Source organism: Sminthopsis crassicaudata, chromosome 4 (genome assembly GCF_048593235.1).
Source record: "Sminthopsis crassicaudata isolate SCR6 chromosome 4, ASM4859323v1, whole genome shotgun sequence".
NCBI classification, from domain to species: domain Eukaryota; kingdom Metazoa; phylum Chordata; class Mammalia; order Dasyuromorphia; family Dasyuridae; genus Sminthopsis; species Sminthopsis crassicaudata.
The window spans coordinates 113,249,448-113,276,692 of NC_133620.1; the positions used below are offsets into that span (position 1 = coordinate 113,249,448).

The window sequence follows — 27,245 nt, forward strand, 5'->3', positions numbered from 1 at the left end:
GTGCTGTCTATCCTAGATATACATATTATTGTATAAATTTTATGGAGTATCTATGCAAATATATGGTGAAATTCAGGCAATAGACTTCCTTTATCCATTTAGAAAGATAGGCCAATCTCTTTTGAATTGATTATAAATCTCATTAGAGAGGTTCTGTACTGTCACAGGACTTGGGACAATAAGCATTATAAAATCCACAAAAAGAAGCAACTAAAGAAAGTCATCACCTATAGGTATTATTTTATCACAATTATAAATATCTTTAGTGACTATATATTTCCTTGTTTTGTGAGTAGACTGATTTGTTATGAGAGAGTCAATGAACAGTGATGTTCTTGTTATGTCTTCAAAACAATCTTACACAGTCTTGCTGTGTAGGTGAGAAACACCATGATATAAAAAAGGCTATAAGCCATCATTTTGTTCTCCTGAATCAAAATCTTTTTTTATAATCAGTAAACCAAAAGCACATTGAGATATTACAAAGTCTTGTTAATTTCAAGATAGTAAAAATGTCATCCATTGTTGGAAATTACTTGAAAAGATCTTCTTGTGTTCTACTCATTTTCTTTTCAAGGATTTCTTGAGTTAATTAAATCTAGTTGGTTGTGAGGGAAGAAAGGAGCTTACACAGTGGCGTGTATCTTCTCCGCCATCTTGGCTCCGCCCCCCTTTCTTGAGTTAATTTATAGATGTCTTTTATACAGATGTATAGACAAGAGAGGTTGCACACAGATCCTCGTTAGGTATTGTTGTTCTCTTGGTCACTTAAAAAAGAATAAGGCATGAAATATTTTTCATATTTTTAGCATCTTAATTTCCCAGAGAGACCCAAGAATATGAGGATCCTCAATGTTCCCACAATGGTAATGCCTCCACCATTAATCCTCTATAATTTTAGGCAAATTTAACTGCCTTTCCTGTTTTTGTTCTCTTTGGTGACATTTTTACCTCCTCCATAAATACCTTGGGGCCTATGACATTAGAGTTTCCCCATTCTTGATTGAAGAAATTTTGTTGAAATATTTATTCTTTACCAATTTTTTCTATCTTTTTTCCTTTTTGTAGTCTTCCATTTTTATTCATGAACACTATTGGGATAACCTTGCTTAGTTGGCTATTTTATCAAGCTTTCTTTAAACTATTTTTCTCTATTCTTTTTCTGATTCTGAATGTTGCCTTGGGCAGCCATCCTTCTCTATCTGTCAAGTTTAAGATGCTTTCTCAGATCTTTTGGTCTCTTTTTGGCAAATAATTTACACTGGTTAAACTTTTGGATGAAATATTATCATTAATGTCGACAAACTTTTCTATTGTCTATTTCCTTTTTTATTATTGAAACTTCCTTTTACATAAAATTTTTATATACAAAACCTTTTATATACATTGCTAAATGAAAAGGAAAATTTCTTTAAAATGGAGATAATTTTACTTTCTCCTTAGACATTGTAAAGCCAAAGGAAGAATCTGTCATGGTCTAGCTAATATTTCTAACTTATTACTTAGGGGAAAAATTAGTGGAATTATTCCAAAATGATATATATGACTCCTTTAACTTATGTCTAAAGACTGAGCTAACCAAAGAAGCAATAAAGCAGAATGACATTACTTACAGTGGGTAGACTTCTCTCTGGGAAACATCAGTAGGTAATTCTACCCAATGAGTTTCCTGCCTCCCCGCTCACCAGTCAGCAAGCAAGCTGAAACACCTGTGTTCCAAATAGGCCCAGCTGCAAATATACTACTGCCAATCCATCTGCTCAAAATTTCACATGATCATTTGATTGTTGTTTAACTCTAAAAACCCAGTTTAGTAAAAAGGGACCATCTAGGGGATTGTAAAAAGTTGGTATATATGCATATATGTATATATGTGCATGTGTATGTGTAAATATAAATGTTTTTTCCTTCCAATACCTTCCTTTGTAACTTCTTTTCATATTCCTGGGTTTTATCTCAATTCAGGTTTTGGCCATGGTTCTGAATAAAAATGAATTTCCCCTACAAAGAAATTCCCAGTAGTTTCAGCCAACACTGAATGCTTGGGATATCTGTCTTTTTATTATTATCAAAAGGGGTATAATAGTATCTGGGGCATTTTGTTGGCACCTATGGGTAACAAGAAGCTCAAATATTTTTCGTCTCCCTGAAACTCCTCTGTGTTCTGCACTCCACATCTAATTTTTCTCTTAAAAACTTTCAATGAAGAGAAAGCATGGAACTAATATGAAATGAAGTACACAAGAGGAGTATGTTTCAGAGAATGGCACAGCACCTGTTGTTTAATAGGCAGATAGAAGTAATACAAAGGAAACTTCCCTAGGTTCCTGCTACATTCATACACATTCAAGAGAACACACACACACACACACACACACACACACACACACACACACACACACACATACACACTACATTTCAAAAAGCACCATCCTTTGGGGAACAGAGAAACTGGTCTGAATTCGAAATCTCTTATAGGACAAGTCAATCTCACATATGAAAACAGTACATATCCAACAAGACATAAATCTAAGCAATACCCTAACAGCTTATTTAAAAACCAAACTTGCTCCTCATTGGAAGTGAAGAGATTTGAAGCACACACAAGTAAAACTAATTTAACCTTTAGAAAGTTCTCTCCAGAGGGAAGAGTCGAAATCCCTTTATAAGATTTTTAAGCACTGCAATTATTGACGAGGACTATATTACTTCAGTTTTCTCTGATCAGAAAAGGAAAAAAAAAAGAAAAGCCACAAGAGACATCAGCAGCTGTCAGGCTGTTTTCCAACTGCAATGAGGTAGTTTACAGTGGGCTTGTGCCAGTCTCTTAAGACCCAGTTAAGAAGCCTTTTTAAAATGCCTTAAAAAGCCAACTCATACATTAATCAAGTTGAGCCCTCATCCATACTTACTGCAATACATCAATTACCATGTCTTTCTTTCTTTTTAAAAAAATAAATTCCAGTTGACAGCAGACACCTTATTAAGGCCCACTAAAATGATACAATAAGTAAAAGGCTATTAATATTGCTCTTCTCCCCCCCTTACTCTCATCCCCCATCCCCTTGCTATTGTCTTGCCGCACTGGTCTGCAAACAAATTCAGGCTGCATTACAATTAATGCCAGTGGAACTCCATCTAACGACTTCCAGCTTGCTAATTTTTTACGCTAATAATAAAAAAAAGGCATTGCTATGCAAGAACGGCCCCCTTTTATCATGCTAGCATAGCACACCAGAGAGCGCCTGCCATTGTTCACATGAAAGACAATTAAACCCCTGAACATCAAACCTAAAAATGACAATCTGCTAACCAGCACTGGGTATTGCTGGATGATTTTTCTCTATTTTCTGAACTGATAGAAAACAATTCTCTAAAGACATACTTCTCTCCCCTCCTCCTCAACACCCTTTGGGAAAAAAAAAAGTTTAAAAAAATACCCTTCCCTGATTTATGCATCTCTGCTCAGAATTTATTAACTGTATATGGCCAATTTCACTTCAGTACTTCTATAGCCTCCAGGTTTAAATTCTGGACACATAAAAAGAAATGCACCAATATCACCCGTATAGTTTCATATTTAAAAATAAACATAAAAAGAGTCCTTTAAAAACACGCACAATATAAAAGTGAGAAGGAGAAAGAAAAATCTAATTTTGCAACAAGTTTATATCTCAAAAAATCCTTGGGGACTAGAGTCATAGGGTTTTCTGAAAGCTAAGCATAGGATCTCTTAAAAAGATTTTCTTATCTTTCAAGGAATGTTTAAGTTTATTTTTTAAAAAAAGAATAACCAAATAAATGATATAAAATGCCATTTTACTGTTTAATTACTATACACCAGAATTCTGGAATAAACCAAAACATTTTCATGAGTTCCTGATGTGGAAACTCCCTCCATCAAACAATTGTTATCTAAGACACAGTGAAATGAAGTGATATGAATTGCAGTTCTGCAGTTAAATTCAGTAAACCTTGAACCTAGGTCTTCCCCAAACTTAAAGTCCAGCTCTCTATGTCAATGACATGATTTTTTAAAAATTTACTATAGGTAATAGGTTGGTGCAATTATTTCAAGTAAAGAGTCATCATGTAATAATTTCAAAGTATTTTCCAAATACTAATTGAGTCTAATTAGTCGGGGAAGGAAATGTGATTCTCCATTTTTTTTAAATAAATAAGTAAACTATACTTATCTGTTTCACCAAAGTCATAGTAAGACCACAAAAATCTCACAATTTGTTAAGTATTTAGGGAAATGAATCTCAACCTTAATGATCTTCTAAATCAGTCCAAGTGTTCTGCCATTTGGTAAATACAACAGAACATAACTGAGCTATAATGTCTGGCCTCTTAGAAAGAGTTAAAATCTATTAAGGAATTAAGAAGACTTGAACACAAGAAACAATTGGTGAATATTCTTGATGTGACTATAAAAGACCCATGACCAAGTTTTCAAGGACATCCAAGAATTTATCATCCTAAATTAAGTAACATTCCCTTCTAAGCATTTACTTATTTCAGGGATGCTGCTATTTGGCCAAAACTTTTTAGGAATGGCCTTCAGAACCAACAAGAGACTCTTCTATCTTCAACAATTAAAAAAAAGTTTCCTTTGAAGATGTATCTGATCTTTCAAAAAAGCCAAAAATGATTTTGAATCAAATCTGAAAAAGAAATAAGGAACATAATTAAGCTAGAAAATCCTCTATGGGTTTTTTTTTTTTTTAAAGACATAACTGTAATGTAATGACTGCTTTTTTCCCTGTTGACTTATAAAGTGACTCTCAGAGTAATTTCAAAAGCAAATTTATACACACACACACACACACACACACACACACACACACACAAAAGGGTGAATTTACCAAAAAAAATTTTTTTAATATAGCACTAGAATGGCATCTTAATTGTCCAGATTAGATGTTACCTCCTGATGCATTTGCATCAAAAAGTAATTCTCATTTGAATGTATAAATTCCAATATATTTGCTTGAAATAAATAAGATAAAAACCAAATATATGGAACCTCATTACTTTGCAGTGACATGTCCAATAATGTACTTTACACAGATATATAGTCCAATGTACTTTATACAGATATAATCATAAGCCAAATATAGAAGGAGAAAAGAGAGAAAGAAGAAAAGGGATGAACAGGAGAGGAGAGGAGTGAAGAGAAAAGAAGAGGAGTTATATTTTTCCTAGTTATATTTTATCAGATATTAGATAATAGTAAAACCCAAGACAAAAGTATAAAGAATAAAGCATTAAAGTGAACTTGAAATATTCATTGTGAAGTCTTTAGTACCAGAACAAACAATGTAGAAAACAAATGGAGAATTGAAGAGTAGATTTTATCTGCATCCAAGTAGACACCCCAGAGATTAACAAATCAAGCATTTTTCTCATGGCTCATAGAGGAATCTGCATCTCCAGAGTATGGAGGGAAGTGGCTTCAGTGGTCCGTAGAAACTCTGCCTCCCAATCTGATATTTTGAGAATTTACCCAGCTTGCTTTGCAAATGTTATCTACCCTTGGCTATGATGAATCAAAATTGTAAATAATGAGTACCATTTATGGCTGCTGCCTGAGGAAATGATCTGGTGTCTTACAAAGTCAAATAACTCGGTGAGCAGTAGTAGGTGACATGCCTTAGAACATTCTTATAACATTGTCCCAGCACTATATGAGGTTGTATGGACTACTGACCTCAATGTAAGAGGAACTGAAGTGGAAAAGCTTTTGCAGTTCAAATAGAGAAATGGATTTCCAGAAGGAAGTAATAGCTTTGCTTTACATGTCTCTCAGTGGATCTTAATTTTCCTAAAAACAAAAGAAGGATCTTCTTAACCCTAGAGTCACAACAAGGAAATTGTCTGATAATATTTCCAAAGGAGTTTGAGGTTTTAAACCTCACTGCAGCAAAAACATTATCAGGAAGGAACAGTGAGAATCATCCAAAGAAGTTTCATTGTCTGTCACAGCATCCCCAGTAGCTCGGTACTTCCTTGAGAGGAAAGGACAAAGTGGCAGTTTGCTCAGCTCAGATCATTTTGTGAGAGACTCATATGTTATTTTAAATGAACATTGCTCAAGTAGTTAAGTCTTAAAAATCAACCATCCTTGACAACTGTCCAATTCTTTTTTTAAAGGTCTTACCTTAAGGATTTCAGAAACACATTTACATAGTATGCTATAGTGGGAATCACCTAAGCTTCAGATCTCATATTACTGTAGCTATCTATGGTCAGTGGGCCTTTGTTCTCTGTATCTTTGAAAACTTAATGCTACAACCAAGTAGAAAAAAAATGTAGGGAATTGAAAAATGTAGTTTAGATGCTCAAAAAAGTACTGAAAGTGAGAATGAAAAATTCCCAAAGCTTCTTAAGGTCAGCAATATAGCAAATCAAACATAGGAAGTTCCTTTTATTTTTAATGTTTTACTTGCAATAGTAGAGTTAAAATAATGTTACAAAGGAAATATTATTATAGTGTCCTGGATATATTCTTTATATTAACTTTCCTTTCTAGGAGTTTACAAATGACTGAACAAAGGTAAAGTGCTATGCAAACCTTAAAGTGTTATATGTATGTTAACTATTATGACTCTGTCAGAATAAAGGAAATGCATGGTAAAAGAACCTAAAGCTCTTTCTAATTTCAATGAACTGTCTCTATGCATTAGATATTAATTAATTATATAACAATATATAAATATTTAATATGAAAGGGCATAATGTGTGTCATTGGGTAGAAACTGTGGGGCTTGAAGTTCATTATAATGCCAACAGAAATGTTACATAAAAGTCTCCTTATTGGAAGGCATGACATTTTGCAGAATATCTATTTTACCTTTGGAATATAGCAGACAAAATTGGCACATAAGGAGCTTCTTGGATCTTGATGTTAACATTTTACCATTGGGCATTTCTCATCAAAAAACATCTTCTGAAGATGATTAACTCTGTGAATGTAATTTTTAAGAACAAGAAATATTGTTTAACATTTTCTACCTCTTTCAAACTGAGAGGAATCCTGGTTTAGCTACTTCAACATTTACTAGACAAGTAACCATGCACAAATCACTTCCTCTTTTCAGACTCACGCAATTCTCTTAATTTGTATGGACAAAATGGCAATATTATATACTTTTTGAATAAAGATATGCCTATATATGGGCAGCTAGGTGGCACATTGGATAAAGCACTGGGCTTGGAATTAAAAAGAGCCTCAGACACTTACTGTGTGACTCTGAGCAAGTCACTTAACACTGTTTGCCTCAGTTCCTTCATCTATAAAATGAGCTAGAGAAGGAAAAGGCAAACCTACTGCAACATCTTTGCCAAGAAAACTCCAAATGGTTACAAAGATTTGGACATGACTAAGCAAAAACAACTGCCTATGTATGAGTGCGTTCAGTGTATAAGTCCCTCTGTGAATAAAAATATACAGATATATGTGGCTATATATTTTAATAGATATATGTATATCTGATAGATAAAGATAGATAGATGATAGATAGATAGATAGATAGATAGATAGATAGATGGATAGATGAATGGATAAATAGATATGCTGAACAAATCCAAATATACTTATATGAATCCTCATTTCCCCAGTCATTTCCAAACTAAATTCTTGTCATCTTTCTCAATTTCTTCTCACTGGAACTTAAACTTGAGACTTTAGGTTCTAAGATGAGATTTTACCTTATCCTTCCCATAAACTGGTTATCATGTCCTTTTCCAATCATTTCTAAGCCATACCCTTACATGTGTTCTGCCAAACTTACCCCTAATTTTCTAGCTCCCTTTTTATGTCATCATCTCTTATGAGAATATAAGCTACCTGTGAAAGAAATACTGTCCTGTTTGTGTTTATTTATATTCCCAGTGCTTAAAGTTATATCTGTTATACTTATTAGTAAAGCTCTGACATTCATTCATTCATTCATATATGTATATGTGAAGATCTTAAATATTTATGCTCATGTGAATATATTATTGGCAATATGATAATAGCTAATATATATATAGCTTACAATGTACCAGGCACTGAGCTAAGAACTTTATAATCATTTTATTTGCTCCTTAGAATAATCCTGGAAAATAGGTACTATTATTATCCATTTTCCAATGAGGAAACTGAGGCAAAAGAGATTAAGTGACTCTGTGTTTCTTATGGAACAGGGCTTGCTGGATGTTACAGGAAGGAGGATACAGGAAGTACCGAAGCCTGGATTTGAACACAGGTCTTTCTGATTCTGGCTCTCAATTTAGATGCTCAGCACTCTATCCACTGCACCACTTAGTTGAGCTAGATACTAGATTCAGTTTAAACTTTAATTCAACATTTCAATGATCTTTTTTTTTCTTGCATATACCAGCACTAACTAATATCATTTTATATGCTATTACTCTGTCTTCATAAATTGATGTGGAGGAAAAAATCATTGCCTAGTAACTAAACTTCTTTTGATAATTCTCTCCAGCCTTAACTGGAGCATTCATATCCTACTTCTTTGCCTCACATGTTGTAGATTCTATTCATGCTTCTTCATGCATCTTCAAAGATTATGCCAGTGGAATATAGGAGTTCTTTTTTTTTCCTAATTTTTTTGGGGGACAGTTAGGGTTAAGTGATTTGTCTAGCATCACATAACTAGGAAATGTCTAAGGTCAGATTTTGAATTCAGGTCCTCCTTACTTCAGTGTTGCTGCTCTATCTATTGCTTCATCTAGCTGCCTTGGAATATAAGCTTTAGTGGATCCACCAAGCTAGAAAGATTTCTACCTCAGGCAATGGACTGTATGTCAACAAGGCATCAGCCAAGCTAAGCTTTCTTTACTCAACAATTAGGAAGCAGGCTATGGAATCTGACAATAAAATAGGCCTACTAGCAATCAATCAGTCAATAATAAAATATGTGTATAGGGTTTTAAGGTTACAAAGTGCATTTTTAACAATAATCTTATAAGGTAAATATTATTATCTCTATTTTTACATGAAGCAAAGAGATTCATTGAAAATCACCAAAACATGCCAATGGCTATGTGCTTTAAAATGTGTCAAACCGCTAAAAAGGGTCTCCTCTGGATTCCTCTGGATTCAAAGTTCTATCCAAAGAATAAAAAAAAAAAATTAAAGCAACTTATTTCTTTCCATCTTTTTCTCATAATGGTTTTTCTAAACTTCATCTTTTTTTTTTTAAATAAATGCTCTAATTATAATTATCACTTTCTCCATTCATTTGTTTCAAAATGGGTAGACCACCTTTATTAATCATAATGGTTGGCTCTATAAAGTGATTCAACAAAAAAGAAAAGACCCTCACTCTGTAATCTTTTTATTCTATAGGAAGAAAAGCAGCTTTAGTTAATGAATCAGATATGAGACATAGTAGATGAAGTGCTATATTGGGGGACCAGGAAGATTTAAACTTAAATTGTTCTTCAGTTATTTATTAGCTATATAAAGCAAATCACTTAACCTTTCAGTCTCAATTTCCTTGTCTGTAAAATGGGGCTAGTGTGAGGCTCATACAGCATATGTTAAATTCTTCCAACATTAAAGCAATTTATAAATGCTAATTATTATTACCCAATCAGAAAAAGGCACTGAACTAAAGAAGCTAAAGACACAAAAGTCCCTGAACTCAAGATATTTCAAATCCAGTTTCTTAAAAGTAATATTTTAACTTTATATGATGATTTCAGGAAATTTAACTTTGTTAATATTTAAGTATTTTAAATTTACACATAAAAAATCTCTAGTCAGAACACACACAAATATTTGCTTTTTTTGTATTGCTTTTTTTTTAAAAGTAATATGCCCTTAATTGCATTTATTTTAATATTTGCATACTATGATTTTTCCAATGAGGAAACAGACATCTTTCTTTGTGAGAGAAACAAACCTATAATTTTTTTTGAATTTGCAAATAAAACCTTAAAAAAACCTTAAAACCTTAAAATTATATAAATCACACATCATCTTATCTAGTTAGTAAAGCCAAAAAATTATTCTCAATTGTTCCCATGATGGTGAAGGAGTACATGATTCTGTCAGCTCCATCTAAATTTTGATGCCTTTGGAGCAAAATGGTCATACTACCCTTGTTATAGCTCTGTATCATTCGTATATTATTATTGAGTCATTTTGAGAAAAGTGTGAAATAAATTTAATATGTAATAAAGTAAGTAAATGCCCCTCCTATGAGATGATCATAGATTTATATCTGAAAGGGTATTTTAATACAACCATTTCGTTTTATAGATGAAGAAATTGAGGGCCAGAGAAAGTAAGAGTTTTGCACAATGTGATCCCAGCAATAATCATGTAGAACTGGAAATCATCAGGCTCTTTAACTTCAAAACATATGCTCTTTCCACTACTTCTGGCTTGCTGAAGGTCATGCAGTCAGCCATATAGATCCTCTGACTCTAATTTCTTTCACTTTTAGCACATTATCTCCACTGAGTCCTGTTCTATAAGAAACAGCTTGGGTTTTAGCACCAGCATAAGAGAAAAGGATACTTGCCTACACTATAATTAAAGGTAGAAAAAAGGTCCCACCTATGGATGAAATGTTTCCTAATCATTTGCCATAATAATAGAAATGCCTAATTCTAGGCATTCCTTTGAGCTGACATTTTTTTTTTTTATCTTTTCATTTAAAAAGTTTCAGTTCGCCAGGATTAATTTTTTACTCCCTCTGATTCAAATCTCAATTTAAAATTAAAAAGAAAAATAATTAATTTGTATTTTCTAGAAAGTGTTATTCAAACACAAATATTACCTTAAAAGACTAATGTTCTAGAACCCTAGGAACCCCCCCCCCCCCTGCCCCTGCCTTTTTAACTTCTATCTGCATCCACTACAGCTATAGCAGTTGCTAATCTGGAGGTGAAGGCTTAGTGCTGAGTCATTTACATGTTCTCATTTGCTCCCTATGGTCCACTAATGAATTACGTGGGTTGGGGCTAAAGTGTTGATTCATGGCCAGGCAACAGCTTTTCTTTAGAGCAAAAGAATTGACCTTGACCAGGATGAACTGTCACTTTTCTGTCATCATCTCTAACTAAAATCCAATAGGTTAATTGGCCTAGATGATATGAGTATGAGACCAATGATGATGATGATGGCCACTGAAATGGGAAAAGGGTAGACTGGATGACCTTTCAAGGATTCTCTCAGCATGAAAATTCAGTGATGATAATGATAATGGTAGTGATGATGGTGGTAGTATTGGTGATGAAATGATTTCTTATTAGAAATACTAACTAAATTTAAAACAACAACAACAAATACAACTCTCAAACCAGCCAATGTCATGCTCTCGTTAGGCATTCTGTAAATATTTATCGAATAAATAAATAAATGAATGAATAAAAGACAATATATGAACTGGATCAAAGACAGGTATTTGTGGATAATCACTTTAGCATTAAGCACACATAATTTGCCTCTAAAGACAAAATAGGAGGCAGTAGAACCCTTGGTGATCAAATCCATTTAGGTATTCTTTAATAAATCTGCCCTTGCCATCTGTCCCAGTCTCTAAATAACTTTGAGTTCAAGAGTTTACAGAAGCTTGTGCTGGAATTCAACTTTTTGGCAAATGGTGTTGCAGTTTTGATGAAAGTAAATACCAAACACAGACACTTTGTCACTCTTCAAAACAAACAAACAAACCAAAAAAATGTTGAATGCACACATTGCAATTCATCTCTCTCTAAAATTGTCATGGCAGTCTGCCGATTACTGATATTATCCCCAGAAGACGGTTCATGGAAAGTTGTGTCCCCTGCTAGGCTGTCCCAGTTTTATAAACTGTAAATCTGGTTAGCTTACTCTACAGGGGGAAAAAAAGCCCTACAATACCATCACCAACAAAAATGCTGTTTAAAAAAGAAAGCAGCTGCTGCAATGCTGCATTAATGCAGACACAGCAGAGTAAGGGCAGTATGTTATTCTTCTCCCCGTCCCCCTCCCCGGTTTGTGACAATATCACCAGAGGGTTAATGTCATGAAATTTTCTAAACAACAAAATGGCTGCCCTCAGTAATTGCATCCGTTCTATTGCAGTTTTCTTTACCGAAGTAAGGATTTAGCATTCTGGTTCTCTTGTCCTCATGCTGCCCTACCTACCTTTTCACATCTTCAAATGAAGTCTATTTACACCATTTTACTTTTAATTAATAAGACATCTTTATTGTCCAGCCTAATGTTAGATTGATTACATTCCCAGAAAATAATTAATATCACATAAATTTAAAGATTTGTGATAACTGAGAGTAGGACAAAACTTTCTATACAATACAAATTAATGGTGTATTCAAGATTGATGGAACAAAATTTAAACTATTTAAGAAAATAAATTTTCTCAAGAATGCTTATTTTTAAAAGGCTTTAATGATGACTGTTTTAACAAATCATTCATTCCTGAATATGCCCCTCTCCTTTTCATACCCAATGAGAAATCCTTGTAATAAAGATTATTTTTCATAAAGTATACAATAGAATCTGCAGAGGCAGGAGCTGCTTCCAGAGCTCTCAGCCAAAAAAAAAATAGCTCAAATAATTGGTCAGAAAGAGTTTACCAGAGTCTCTTTGCTAACACTGAAGCAGGATTATGGGTTGCCCATCCTCTGGTCCAGGATGCAGTCTTGGGTGGCAGTCTTAGGGAGAGGAGGAGCATTAGCCTTGTAGCCACAGTGCAACAGGAATCCTTGTCACAATTTTAGGACAAAAATGAGTTCTTGCGGTCACTCAGAGGCCAGAGCACAGGCCGGGAAGGTAGTAAACACCTCTCCTTATTTCATGCCATCTTGGAAGAGCTGAAAACTTGTAAGTCTTTAGCAGTATCTTTGAAAACAGTGGCAGCAAAATATTTTAAGATTGAGACATTGAGCCCTCCACCCTGAAATCAGAGGCCTACTTTATCGAAGAATTAAAAATCAAGAAAGAGGGTAGAAAAATAAGCAAACAAGGGAAAAAAAAAACTTTTGACCCTAGAAAGTTACTATGATGACAAGGAAGATTATAAAACATACTCAGAAGTCTAAGATCCTACATCCAAAGCCTCCAAGAAAAATATGAATTGGTCTCAGGCTAAAGAAGAGCTCAAAAGGGGTTTGAAAATCAAGTAAAAAAGATAGAGGTAAAATTGAGAAGAGAAATGAGAGTGAGGAAAGAAAACCATGCAAAATAAGTTAACACATGTTTAACATGTATGAGACTGTCTGCCATCTAAGGGAAGAGGTGGAGGGAGGGAAGGGAAAAGTCAGAACAGAAGTGAGTACAAGGGACAATGTTGCAAAAATTACCCATGCATATGTTCTGTCAATAAAAAGGTATAATAAAAAATAAGTTAACAGCATGGTAAAGGAGATGCAAAAAATACTAAAGAAAATAACATCTTTAAAAACTGACAAAAAAAAAAAAACAAAAAAAAAACACTGACCAGGCCAAGTGGTAAAGAGGTACAAAAAGCTAATGAGGAGAAGAATGCTTTAACATGTAGAACTAGCCAAATGGGAAAGGAAATACAAAAGCTTCACTTACAAAATACAATTGAACAAATGGAAATTAATGACTATGAAAAATCAAGAAACAATAAAACAAAATCAAAAGAATGAAAAAAAAAGAAGACTGAAATATCACATAATTACATGGAAAGATGATACTTGTAATTCATAATAAGTTTCTCATTATTAGAATAGCGAGAAGAAGTATACGTAGAGGGCACAGATGTGAGCTGAATATGAAAGGACAATATCTTTTAAAAATTAAATTAAATTAAGGTGTGAGAGAGAAACATACTGGGAAAGAGGAAAAGGGAGAGGAAGAATGGAGTAAATTGTCTCACATAAAAAAGGCAAGAAAATAGTAGAGAGGAAGAAGGGGGGCACTGAAGGGGATTGAGTGAACCTAACTCTTATCAGAATTGTTTCAGAGAAGGAATAACATACCCAGTCAATGGAGTAGAAAAATCTTTCTGATGTTGGAGCTTGGTAATAATATTTGTACTACCATAGCAAGACATCAAATTCTATAGTTTAAATAGCTTAGTATGACATTCAAGGCTCTCTATAACTTGACATTTTCCTATATTTTAGTTGTCTCACCTCACCCCTCCATATTCAATTATATGGTATTTAAACTAGGCAGAATAACAGAGTAACAGTGTATTGATTTAAGAATCAAGAGGCCTTCATTCTTGACCTGATTCTGCATGAAAATAGGAGAATGATGCATAGATTTAATTTATGGTAATATTTCAAATTTATAAATTGAGTGAATTGCAACAGGGAATTATTCCTAAGTTCTCTTCTAGTTCTACAGACCTATATACTCAGTCTGTCTATAATAATTTAACATCCTTTATTCCAATTATTCCTTGCCCCTATTCCCTAAACTTTATACCTCATCTCTGTCTTTTGAAATTTTAGCCTTCTTTCAAAGGCATTTAGCTATTTCAACCATGAATTGTTCATTGATTCCCCCAATCAGAAATTATATTTCCTTCTTTTGACCTTGCATAGTACCTTTTGGAATTGGAGTCAGCAGATCTGTGTTCAAATTTTGGCTCTGATATTAACTTTGTGACCACAGAAAAATCATATAACCTCAATTTCAAAATGAAAAGGTTAGACCAAATGACTTCTAGTTCACTTCTAGATATAAAATTTATAATTTTATTATTTCTCTTAGGGACTGACTAAACTCCTACTACTACCTCCTACTACCCTCCTGGGGAGGGTCATATCCATTCTGTATTATAATTACTTTATCCTTATTGAACAGTATTACATATTAATATAAATGTTATAGTTCTTTTGCTAGTTTACAAGATCCTTGAATACAGTGACTATGTCTTAATTATCTTTCTATTTCCTCCACAGTTTACAATGAACAGAGGAGACACTTTATAAACGTATACCATATGTTCTAGGGCTCACTCTCCCAATTCCCACTTGTATTGGCAGTCTGTGTCTCCAGAGAGCAGCTGGATATTTATTTCCTTACTGTTCTAGAGATTATTCTAGGGGATTGGGATGTTGATGTGTTTTTAATGTTATTGCTCATAAGCCCCCACTAGTGGGATTCCCTCAGTATCAGTTGAGAGTGATTAGCTAGCCAGACTTAACTAAGTTTTAGGAATGAGTATTTACTAAAATGATATAAGAAGAACAGTTCATATAAAACATAGAGCCAAAATGAGGGCTCTTCCAAAAGTACATACAGAATCCAGAAAATGTGGGTATAATCTTAGAAAATACAAGTGCGAAAGGTATAATTCACAGCTCTCTTTTGTTGGAAGTACTTTTTTTTTCCCTTCATGATATCCTCTGAGCTTTCCATAAGGCATGGTGTAATTTATTGCTTGGCTCCTTATAGAATCCTGAAACTACTTTTCCATGATAGATCTGGTTGGTCCAATGTAGGCATCACTATCAACCATCAGCTTCATAATCTAATGAGGTACTGATCAGTTTAGCCCTGATTAGAAGTCCAAATTCTCTGACCCTCTAAGTAAATAAGGTTATCCTATGGCCAAAGTGTAGAGCAGGGGGTTGGAGGAAACAGAAGTTCTTCTCATCTCCCCTCTCCTCAGAATTCTTTCACAGAAGTCTGGTTGTCACTACTGCCACCACTGACTGAGCTGGCCTGTCACACAAAAGCTAAAATCCAAACTGCCTTTCTATTTTATGCGAGATCCAGAGAGCATGACTAAAGCTCTTAAGTCAATTCTAATAAACTTCCTGTGTATCAAAATTTCATTTCATCCAATGGCTGAAGTACAAGTACTCTACTCCTTCCCAACATGATTATCTAAGTTTTTCACACTCAATTTAATGCCTTCAGTTTATTGATTCAAACAATCCCAAATCTTAGGACAAACTTGTGTTTGATTCTCTGAATAGGAACCTCTTTCCCTACACTTTATTAGCAAATTTAAAAATGAAAAAATGTCAACAATTCATAGTCAAGAACATAAATGACTTGGGGGAATTTTCAATATTTGACAAGATCCATGATTTCATTCTTGTGGTTACTTATTCCCCTAACCTCAATCCCCACAAAAGCATATTGCAATGTCTCCATGATTTAGAAAATAGTTTTTATGAGTTGTTGGAGATTTCAAAAGAAAATCATTAGTAACCAATTATCCTTTCAGAATTTAGATAGGCTGGTCCTTTGATATTCTCTCTCTCTCTCTCTCTCTCTCTCTCTCTCTCTCTCTCTCTCTCTCTCTCTCTCTCTCTCTCTCTCTCTCTCTCTCTTTGTCTCTCAACCAGTCTAAAACCAAGTCAATATTTTGAACAACCTTTTTAGCTTGGTAGAGTTTCTAGAGCTCGGTTCTTTCTACCATAGACTTTTAAGGTTCAGGATCAGTTCCATACCACGATGAGGTATTAGAGCAGATCTTTAGTTGAGGTTGAGGACACACCCTTAGCACAGTAAATTAAAGGAAAATCAACAACCACTTGGAAAAAATTGTAATTTATCTAAACCAATACACACAGAGAATCTCAATTTTCTCAATAAATTAAGAGATGAAGTCCTCAGGAGAATGGGAGAAAGAGTAGTTGAAAGGAAAGTTTTGGAATAGTTTCTGTGGAGAATAAGAAAGGAATGAATTAAGAAAGAATCAAAAAAGATTTTCTTGCTGCAATGATGGTACAGTTAATGTCAGATAATGTGAATACATAGTATAGTTGTCTGTCAATCAAAAAGCATTTATTAAGTGTTGAGTTCACAAAGGCAAAACCACAGATCCTGCCTAGAGATCACATTTTAAGGAAGTTGAAAAAAGATTTTAAGAAGTGTATAAATAAGATATAGTCAGTTTATATGAAAGGCTTTAATGGAAGAGGTTGGAGGAATGGCCTTCATTGGAATAAGACAAGCTGAATTTCAAAGGAATCCATGAGCAGAGGTGAAAGAGGAAAATATTTCAGGTACATGGAACAATAAAAAAGCACAATGTTGGAAGGTAGAGTGTCATGTCAAGGACAGAAAGTCAATAATTGATAGACCACAGAGTATGTGAAGGAGAGTAAAATGTAGGCAGGAAAGGATCAGGTTATGAAGGATTTTAAATACAAAAAGAGGAGTTTACATTTCATCCTGGAACTGGTGGAAAGCTACTGGAGTTTAATGAGTTGGGGATTGATGTGATTAGATTTGAACTTTTGGAAAATCACTTTGGCAATCGAGGGAAGGCTGAATTGGAATTGTGAGGGATTTGAGTCAGAGAGACCAAATAGATACCTATTACAATTATCCAAGTGTGAAGTGATGAGCATCTCTACCAGGTAGCTATGTGAGAGGGCTACATCTATAAGACACATTGTTTTTTGGTTATTTGTTTATTTGTTTTTGTTTTTTTTTTTTCCTTTTTCTGAGGCTGGGGTTAAGTGACTTGCCCAGGGTCACACAGCTAGGAAGTGTTAAGTGTCTGAAACCAGATTTGAACTCGCATCTTTCTGAATTCAGGGCTGGTGCTCTATCCACTGCGCCACCTCGCTGCCCCTTTAAGACAAATTGTAAAGATAGAAATGACATAATTTGACAATGGATTACATATATGAATGCAAGTGAGTAGTCAAGTATGGGACAGAATTTGCAAGCTTCAGTGACAAACAGAATGGTGGTGCTCTTGACAGTAATTAGGAAATTCTGAAGAATGAAAGGTATGGGAGGAAAGATAATAGGCTTTTGTTTGAATATGTCTGAAATAGGCTATGTTGAGTTTTAGGTGTCTGTGTATTATACCGTTCAAGATGTCCAAGAGGCAGTTGGTTTTGGTAAGACTTAAGTTCAGGAGATTAATCCTGGAGATGCAGGTGTGAGAATAATCTTCACAGTGATGAAAATTGAATTCATGGAAGAACTCATCAACTGAGATAGGACAGAGGTAAATGAGTGAGTACTCAGGACTTATCCTTTGAAGATAAACATGGGACCTGGATGAAGAAGAAGCAAAAGAATCCCCAAAAAGATGAACTGACAAGTAGGAGAAATAAGAGAGAACAACTAACAACAAAAAAGTCTCAAAAAGAGAGAGGGTATCTAGAACAGGAAGGTTGATCAAGAGTGTCAAAGGTTATGGGAAGTCAAGTGTAAGGATTGAAAAAAAGGATATTTTCTTGGTAATTAAAAGAGTACAGATAACTTTGGAGAAGGATGTTTCAATTGAATGAGGCCAGACTGGAAAGAGTTTAGAATGGAGTAAGAGGAGTGACTTCAGATACCTTTCCCAAGGAGTTACAGACCAGTTCCAGTTCTGCAACAGAAACAGAAACAGGAGGAAACTGGAATTATTCAGGACTGAGGTTTGGCAAAGGATGAGTACTGACAGGACAACAGGGCAAGGATTTAGAGATGAAAACAAATTGAACTGTCTATTAGGTACTAAAGCACTGTGTTAAGCAATAGATATACAAACAAACCTCAAACAGTCCCTGCCCTGCAAAAACTTACCTTCCATCAGGGAAACAATATGTAAACATTTAAATAGATGCAAAATGTATATAAAGTAAATAGGAAGTGTTGAAAGAAGAAATCAAGAAAGGCTTGTGTGTCTGAGCTGTGTACTGAAACATTCAAAATAGCTACATAGCATTGGTAACAAAACCTATCAAGATTTTCCCTTCTTTAAAGCAGTTCATACAGAACATAGATTCTATAAAAGCTAATTTTTAAGAAGAAAAACTAATAGTTTTAGACTTCACTTGATATACTTAGTAGTCATATCACACTTCATCTTCCTTGAGAAGAAACTTGTTGCCAAGGAAAGGGCCCCAAGCTTGGAACTGGAAGACTAATGTTCAGCTCTTGGTTTGGTCAATGTATGACCTTAGGCAAGTAATGGAATTTACTCAACATTCAGCTATAAATTGGGCATAATATTGCCTTAAAATGGATATAATATTATATGCATTGTTTGCCTCATAGGCTTGTGATATATTAAGGAATTCCTACACACAAACTAGGACTATAATTCCTTTGCAAAATATGTTAAGGTAGAGGGATAAGGAGTGTCATCAAACAAGAGTGAGCAGTTAACAACCAAAAAAAAATCTCAAGAGAATATCCAGAAGATGAGGCTGATCAACAGTGTCAAAGATTATAGGGAAGTCAAGTGTAAGGATTGAGAAAAGTATTTTCTTGGTAATTAAAAAGAGTACTGATAACTTTGGAAAGGAAAGTTTCAGTAGAATAAAGATCAAAGTTTTGTTCCTTACATTTTCAAGGTTCACAGTTCATAAATTAAGGATTAGTCTTGCAAGATAAATTTAAATCAAGAAATATAATTTATAACCATAATTATATTTTGATCTTATTGAAGCCAGATGTGTAAAAATATATCTGAATTATATGTGTATATATATAAACATATACATTTGTGTATTCATATTTACATATACACATGAATATATATATATAAACATATATTTGCATATATACACACACATATATATATATTTATTTGGGTATAAGCATATATACCCAAATATATGGGTAAAACCATATTTATGTGAAGGGAAAGTTATGGATACAATCTAGAAAATGTTTCAAGGGGAAATGCGGATTTATTGCATCAAACTAATAAGGGAGATGGGTTGTGAGCCATCTGGTGAGTGACTGATATAGCACCATTCATTAGCATCTGTTGCCATGTTTTCAAAGTACTTCAAAAACCATCATAATGATTTTACTGAATGTAGATTACTGGTTATTCTTTGGTTTAAAAAAATTTTAAGGAAAAGTACAAACTTTACATTTCCTAAGGGGCAGTAGAATCTACTCAGTACCACATGGACTCTATTGGCATTTGATACAGGGATACTGAATAATTCTGAGTATACCATCATTCTATCAGCCCTCTATAATTGACACTTTACATTTACAACCTTACCTCACAATGTCTCTTCCCCAACCCCTACCCCCAATCACCATAAATATTATGCTAAAGACAAACTGGTTAATTCACTGGATTTCTACTTCCTCAGGTCTAAAATGAGAACACTGGACTATAAGAACTCCTAAGTTCTTTCCAGTTCTCAGGTTCTATGATCATCTTTTCCCCAAATATTTGCCACCCTTTTACAATGTTTCCTACAATTTGCATACAGTTAGGTGACCCAGTGGATAGTGCACCAGACTTGGAGTCAGAAATTCTTGAGTTCCAATATGGCCTCAGATACTTTCTAACCATGTGACTCTAGGCAAATCACCTGCATTTCCTCATCTATAAAATAGGGATAATAATAGCACCTAATTATCAGGATTTTTGTGAAGATTAAATGAGATAATATTTGTAAAGCACTTAGCCCAGTGCCTGTCACATCATAATGCTATACATTTAGTTATCATTATTACAATGTTAATTCTATGATCTCTTAATATCTTACTCATTCTTCAAAATTCATCCCAAATGCCATCAGAAAAGGTTTCCTAGATTATAATAACTAAATTATAATAATTATAATTTCTCTCCCTTATATGATTTCATAGCAGTTTTTCTAGGTACTTGTCATATTCTAATTTGAATTATATTTAACTTAATACTTGTTTTGTTTCTCTTACTATATTTTTAGCTATTTTAAGAAGAGAACTATCATATATATCTTTGTATCTCCTCTGGAATCTAGAAAGAGTATTGCTCACACATAGGTTGTTGGATTTTGAACTGATAAATACTGAATTTATAAATCATCAATTACTAAGTCCCAGGTATCTGCAAAAATATCATAATGGGCATTATGGGAATAAATAAGTATAATTAAAATCTCTGCTTTTAAGAAGTTAGTTGAGGAAAATTTTAAGAAGGATTTTTAGTTAGTTGGGGAAATACAATTAACCTATATAAAAAATGTGAACAATGCAATGTCACAGGATTAAATACAACAATAGCATTGGCTCTAAGTCTTACAGACATGTAGAAAAGATCAATAGAATCTAGAGTGGACACTGGCACAATGTATATGATATTCCATTTTCTATCTCTGTTCCTTTGCCTCGGCTGTCTCTCAACCCTGTCTCTCAACCTTTTTTCTCAACCAAATTCACATTCATCTCTTGTAAATGCAGCTTTCTTTGTGACTTCAACACTTCAAGTGTTGCCTATAAGAGAACTTTCCTAAAAAACCTCTAGTTGCTGGAAAAAAAATTTTGATTAAAAAATTATGAATGAAAAAATCATTAGGAAATATGATTTCTGCACAAAGAAGTCCAGAAAATTGTAGAGTGTAATACAAATGCAAATCAACACCATACAGCTTATTGTTAATCTTTAGTTGTTAGTTCCTTCCCTACTTCCTATCTTCAAATTATCTTATGTTTACTCATCTGTATATCTGTCCCACAGCTCTCCATCAATAGAAGCTACTGACTGTTACAGAGCATGGGTTTATTGTTATTTGTTAATTTTTAATAGTATTTTATTTTCCAAATACATATAAAGATAGTTTTCAACATTTGTTTTTGTAAGGCTTTAGTGTTCCAAATTTTTCTCTCTATCTTCCCTAAGTCTTCCCTCCCAGACAATAAGCAATCTCATAGAGGCCAACTATTTGCAATTCTTTTAAACATATTTCCATATTTATCATGTTGGACACAAGGTTTTGTACATAGTAGGCATCCTTGAGAGCTCGGACAGTTGGAATTCTTTGTTTGTATATATACATGTATTCAAATATCTGTATTCAGATAGACACTGCCCTCTTCTCCATTACCAGCATTTCACACAGTGTCTAGAACATAGTAGATGCTTTAAAAGTTTGTTAAATGATTTATTAACAAATGTTTGTTGAATTTAATTGAGGTAATTGGGAGGTATAATTTTACTTTTTAATGAATTGAAAGAAAAGGGAATATTTGTATAGGAATAAAGTCAAATCAAATAGTAACACAACTAAATAAAAGGTATAAACACTGGTTAAGAATAAGAATATATTTCTTTTATCTCTTCATTGCTGTAAATGAAATGTCAAGTATTCTAGTCCATCCTCTGGGTGCTTAAGAAGATAGCAGATAAAACTGTTTATTAATAATTTAACCACTTTTAAAAGCAGACACAAATTTGAAATCACCAAATAAAAAAGTAATAATAACAATGAACTGTTTTGGTAAACAATAATAAAGAGAGTGCTCCCTAAAATTGTTAAGTCTGTTTGCATAGGTCTGTCTCTATCCTTACTTAAACTCTGAATGGAGTGCCAATGACATGCTAGGTGCTTTGCAGACTTAACAGGATATTCAATCTTGCTGAACAGGGTCGATTCCTAAAATGCACCACTCAAGTTGATTACTGGTGACACACATGCTTAAAATAAAAAGCTTGGGTATGCCAGGTTACAGGAAGAGCAGCCAGTTAGGAATTGAGAAAGACATTCAACTGGCTCCAGTGGGGTTAGTATCTATTGCTATGAACCATTAGTTCACAAAGTGGACAAAAAGGTCAAGTTCAATGTCTGTCCAAACTGTGCTCCCTTTCATCCGGTACAACGGCTTGCTTACATGAGGTGCCTACAAGATAAGACTTCTTAGACAGAATGACCCATTAACAGTTTCTCTCCCACTAATATCCTCTACTGATGGTTGCACCATGAAGAAGATTCAGTGGAATGTCTGTCAAAGTAGCAGAGTTCCAGGTAGTTATCAGTGAAGAATATCATTGTAAATGAGTAGCAATGTCCAACACCACTCTGGAATAGTAATTTCTTAATTCTTATTCCAATCCAGCAGGCAAGACAATATAACTTTGATCTGAATTGGCCATGTGATCCTGATGGCATCCTGTTAATGGGCCGTTCACTTAATTTATGTAATTTAAAAAAATTAAATAGTCATATTTTAAATCCCCACTGCAGTCCTTCAGATGTAAAGTACATGTTTAAAAGTTATAGTATCTTTATAAATCAGCATTACTAAACTTCTGAGTTTGTTGACTACTGTACTTTCTTAAAGTTTTACCTCTTCTTGGCTTCTCTATTCTCAGATATTCTCAAATCCCAGCCTTGAGTTAGTTAATGCATTTTGCTATGCACTACCAAGAGAAACTACATTTGTCAACTCCAGTTTGATACTGAAAATGTCTCAGTTTTATGATGTTTGGGCAGGATTAACCAAAAATTTTTGGTTACAGAAATGTAATCACCAATCAAGACAAGTATCATGACCATAAGCAAAAAAATTAACACAAGTCTATATATGGTATCAAAAGTAGCTAGAAAGTGGGAAACTGAAATATAGCCCCCCCAAAGCAACCCAATTTTGCTTAACTCAATTTAAATATTAATAACAATTAAATAATAAAATTTTTGCTTTTGCCTCACAAAATCAAATCACTGGACCAGCAGAGGGGATTCTTCTTCCCAGAGACCCAGGCCCTCTGTCCCCAAAGCTCTCTTAAATCTGGAGCTATTCAGCTTTCTCCAGATGTGCACAAGAGATTTGACTCTTGGACCTGTGTCAAGGACCAGAATGGAAAGAACAACAACACTATATCACATTAGGAAAAATGGATAACTGCACATGCACTGCTTTCTATTTTGGGCTCAGTTATAAGCAGAGCCAGAGTTATAGAAGCTTTATTTGTGGTTTCCAAAGAAGTTGCTTCATAAAAGAGGATGACAACATTAACTAAAACTTTTGGTGACAGCCACACAATACAGCAGTAAATAAAAGAGCTGGCAACCCCCCAAAACTGGCTTCACTTCCATAGGTTTCTAAACATACTGTTTTTTTTCCTTCTGGTAACATCAGGTATTAGAATGAAGACAAATGACTTTGCCCTCAGATACAAACATAATTGGAAGAGAGAATCATAGAATTTTAAGGTTGGAATAAACCTCAGAGGTCATCTAATTCAATCTCCCATCTAGAGTAACCACTCACTTTTACAATATCCTTAATATGTCTTCATAACCAAAAACACTTCCCTCTATATGGGAAGAGAGAAAAGGGGATAAAATAATTCTTTTAAGCACCTACTATGTGCCAGGGATTGTGCTAAGACTATGGACACTGGTTTCCTTGCTGTTTTATGAACAAGACTTTCAGCCCCAGTCATTTTCACCAGCTCGAATAGCTTTTTTCCTCATCTCTACCTCCTTACTTCCCAGTTCCTTCAAGTCCCAACTAAAACCTCTTCTTCTACAAGAAACTTTTCCCACCCCCTCACTTCTATTACTTTTCTTCTGTTAATTATTATTTATCCCATATGTAGCTTACTTGTAACTTTGTAACAATTGCTTATTGTTTCACCCAAAACTGAAAGCTCCTTGAGGACACAGACTATCTTTTTGCTTTTTTGTATCCTCAGCACTTGGCACAGTACCTGGCACTTAAGAAATCTTTACTGAGCAGACTGACTTCTTTTAGTGCTTTACAAATACTATCTCATTTGGTTTGAGGGAAACATGACACATTGATCTATTGGTATCAAACAAGGTTTTAGGAAAGCAGGAAAATGTGAGAAAAGGTTGAGAAAAGGATTACAGAATCAATGGTTCAGCATTTAAGTATCTGTCATGTATTAAGCACTGTGTGAAGACAAAATCATCTCGACTGTGTGGCAATAAAAAGACAAAAGTAAACTAGTCCTTTCCCTCAAGCAGCTTATGTTCTTCCAGGGGATAAATACATATAAAATATTTTGACAAAATAAGGGTAGAAATTAGATCTGTGGTTTTATCAATAGTGGGACATCCCCCTACCTGAGATCCTTTCTATATAATATAGCTTTAGTAAGTTTCTCCTGAGAGGGGTTACAGAGTCAATCCATTATGCATTCCTTCAAGTTAGCTCATAAACAAACTATAAATAAATACAAGATAATTTATGGGGATGAAGGCAAAGGGCATAGTACATCAGCTGGCTTTATTTTGAGGGTTTAGAGTGGAATGTGTACTAACTGCTGGGAAGATCAGGAAAGATTTCATATGGAAGGTGGAATTTGAGCTGAATTTTGAATGAAACAAAGGATTCTAAGAGAGTGAGATGAGAAGAGAGTGGATTCCAGATATGAAGGACAGTCAAGGCAAAAACTTGGAGACTGGACATGAAGAGCTACATATAAATGTAAGGGAAAAACCAACAATAAGACAAATCTGGATGGATCACAAAGGGTAAGAAAAGGAAGAATGTGTAACAAGGTTAGGGAAGGTAGTGGGCCTAGGTTTTAAAGAACTTTAAAGGGCAAAGGAGTTTATATATGATTCTATAAGTAATAGGGAACTATTAGTTTATTAATAAGATAGTGCCTTGGTTTTACCTGTGCTTTAGGAAAATCATCTGAGCAGTTTTGTGGGAAATGCTTTGGAGTAGGGAGAGGTTTCAGGCAGGAATACAAATTAAAAAGCTATTGTTATGATACGATTACAAGGTGACTCATTAAAGTGGTATCTTGGTGGAAGAGTCTTCATTATTCTCAACCTGTTTGCAGCATTTCATACTGCTGACTGTCCTTTCCTCCTGGAAACTTCTCTTTGGGTTTTTGGGATATTGCTCTTGTCTTATATCATGCTCACTTGCTACCTCTATGACTTCTTCTTCTTGGTCTTCTTTGTGAGATCATCAGGCATACCATTCTGACTAACTATGAGTATACTCCAAGGCTCTGATTAGTGACCGCTTCTCTATCTACATTCTCACTTAGTGATGTTACCAACCACTGTGGGTTTAATTATCTCTATGCAGATGATTCCCAGATCTACATATTCAACCCTATTATCTCTCTTGAGATTCAATCACAAATTTATATACTTTGCCAATTATCTGTTGTACCTTCTAAATTGGATGTGCCATAGACATCTCAGTTTCAAAGATGTTTCAAATGGAATGATTTATCTTTTTATCTAAACCTACCCCCTCTTTCCCTATTTCTGGTGAAAGCACCACCATCCTCCCATTTTCTGGGGTTCGCTTTCTGTGTCAATCCACATATATAGTATGGTGCCAATTTTGTCATTTCCACCTTCATAACATATTTCATATCTATTCACTTCCACCAATGAGAGAAGAATTAAGGCAATGATTATAGAGATCTCCCCCCAAGTTTGTAAGAGGAAAGATAGGTATTTGAGAGAATGGGAGAATAAAATCAGTTGGGTTTGTCTTTTTTTTTTGTTTTTTTGAGGAATGAGGGATACTTGGATATGTTTGTAGAAAGTAAGAAAGGAATCAGTAATTAAAGAATGGTTGAAAGGTTACAAGAAAAGCAATGCTTTTGGGAAAACTCTGAGAGTTTGAACGTCAGAAATTGAAATAAAGAAAGAAAGTAAGATGGTGTCAGTGTGCTTTAAAACATGGAGAAGGAGAGAAGCTAATCAGAGATCTTGTGCTGGAAAGGACCTCAGAGATAATCTTAGTTCAACACTTATTTTTACAGCTGAGGAAAATAAGGACAGGTGTTTGTGGCTTGCCCAAGGAAACACAGGTAATATATGCCAGGTGTCAGAATTTAACTCAAACCCTTTGGTTGCACAGTCAATGTTCTTCCTACTATATCAAAAAGGAGTAAAGGAGTAAAGGAATTCTTAGTATCTCATGTTAGTTGTTTTTAATTTTTTAATTTTCTTTCTTTCTCTCTTTCTTTCTTTCTCTCTTTCTTTCTTTCTCTCTTTCTTTCTTTCTCTCTCTCTTTCTCTCTCTTTTTCTCTCTCTTTCTTTCCTTCTTTCTTTCTTTCTTTCTTTCTTTCTTTCTTTCTTTCTTTCTTTCTTTCTTTCTTTCTTTCTTTCTTTCTTTCTTTCTTTCTTTCTTTCTTTCTTTCTTTCTTTCTTTCTTTCTTTCTTTCTTTCTTTCTTTCTTTCTTTCTTTCTTTCTTTCTTTCTTTCTTTCTTTCTTTCTTTTTTTTCCAGGGCAATTGAAGTTAAGTGACTTGCCCAGGGTCACACAGCTTGTAAATATTAAATGTCTTGAGCTGAATTTGAACTCAAATCCTCCTGACTCCAGGGCTAGTGATCAATGCATTGTGCCACCCAGGCACCCCTTCATATAAGTTTTTAAAAAAATTTTTTTTCAGCTTATATTCCCACTTTCTCTAAATATAAAGAGTAATTTTAAACATATATTTTAAACACATATATAATTTTAAACAAATTTTAAAATGTTTTAAAATACATGTAATTATTGTGTATAAAATGTAATGAAACTATTTCTTTAATATATCTTGTGGAATTTGTGGTTTTTTTAAAAAAGGTTTCATTAATATCTTTTATTTTT

General features: G+C 34.1%; 1 protein-coding gene and 1 long non-coding RNA gene across 15 annotated transcripts in view; both read right to left on the reverse strand.

Moving 5' to 3' along the window:
* Nucleotides 1-27,245, reverse strand: part of ESRRG (estrogen related receptor gamma) — a 657,723-nt gene that overhangs the window by 367,788 nt on the left and 262,690 nt on the right. The window lies entirely within an intron of this gene.
* Nucleotides 4,701-26,800, reverse strand: LOC141565705 (uncharacterized). Its single transcript, XR_012489098.1, has 2 exons — nt 25,296-26,800; nt 4,701-6,968 (listed from the first exon to the last, which is right to left on the reverse strand). It is a non-coding gene; the product is annotated as an uncharacterized LOC141565705 (long non-coding RNA).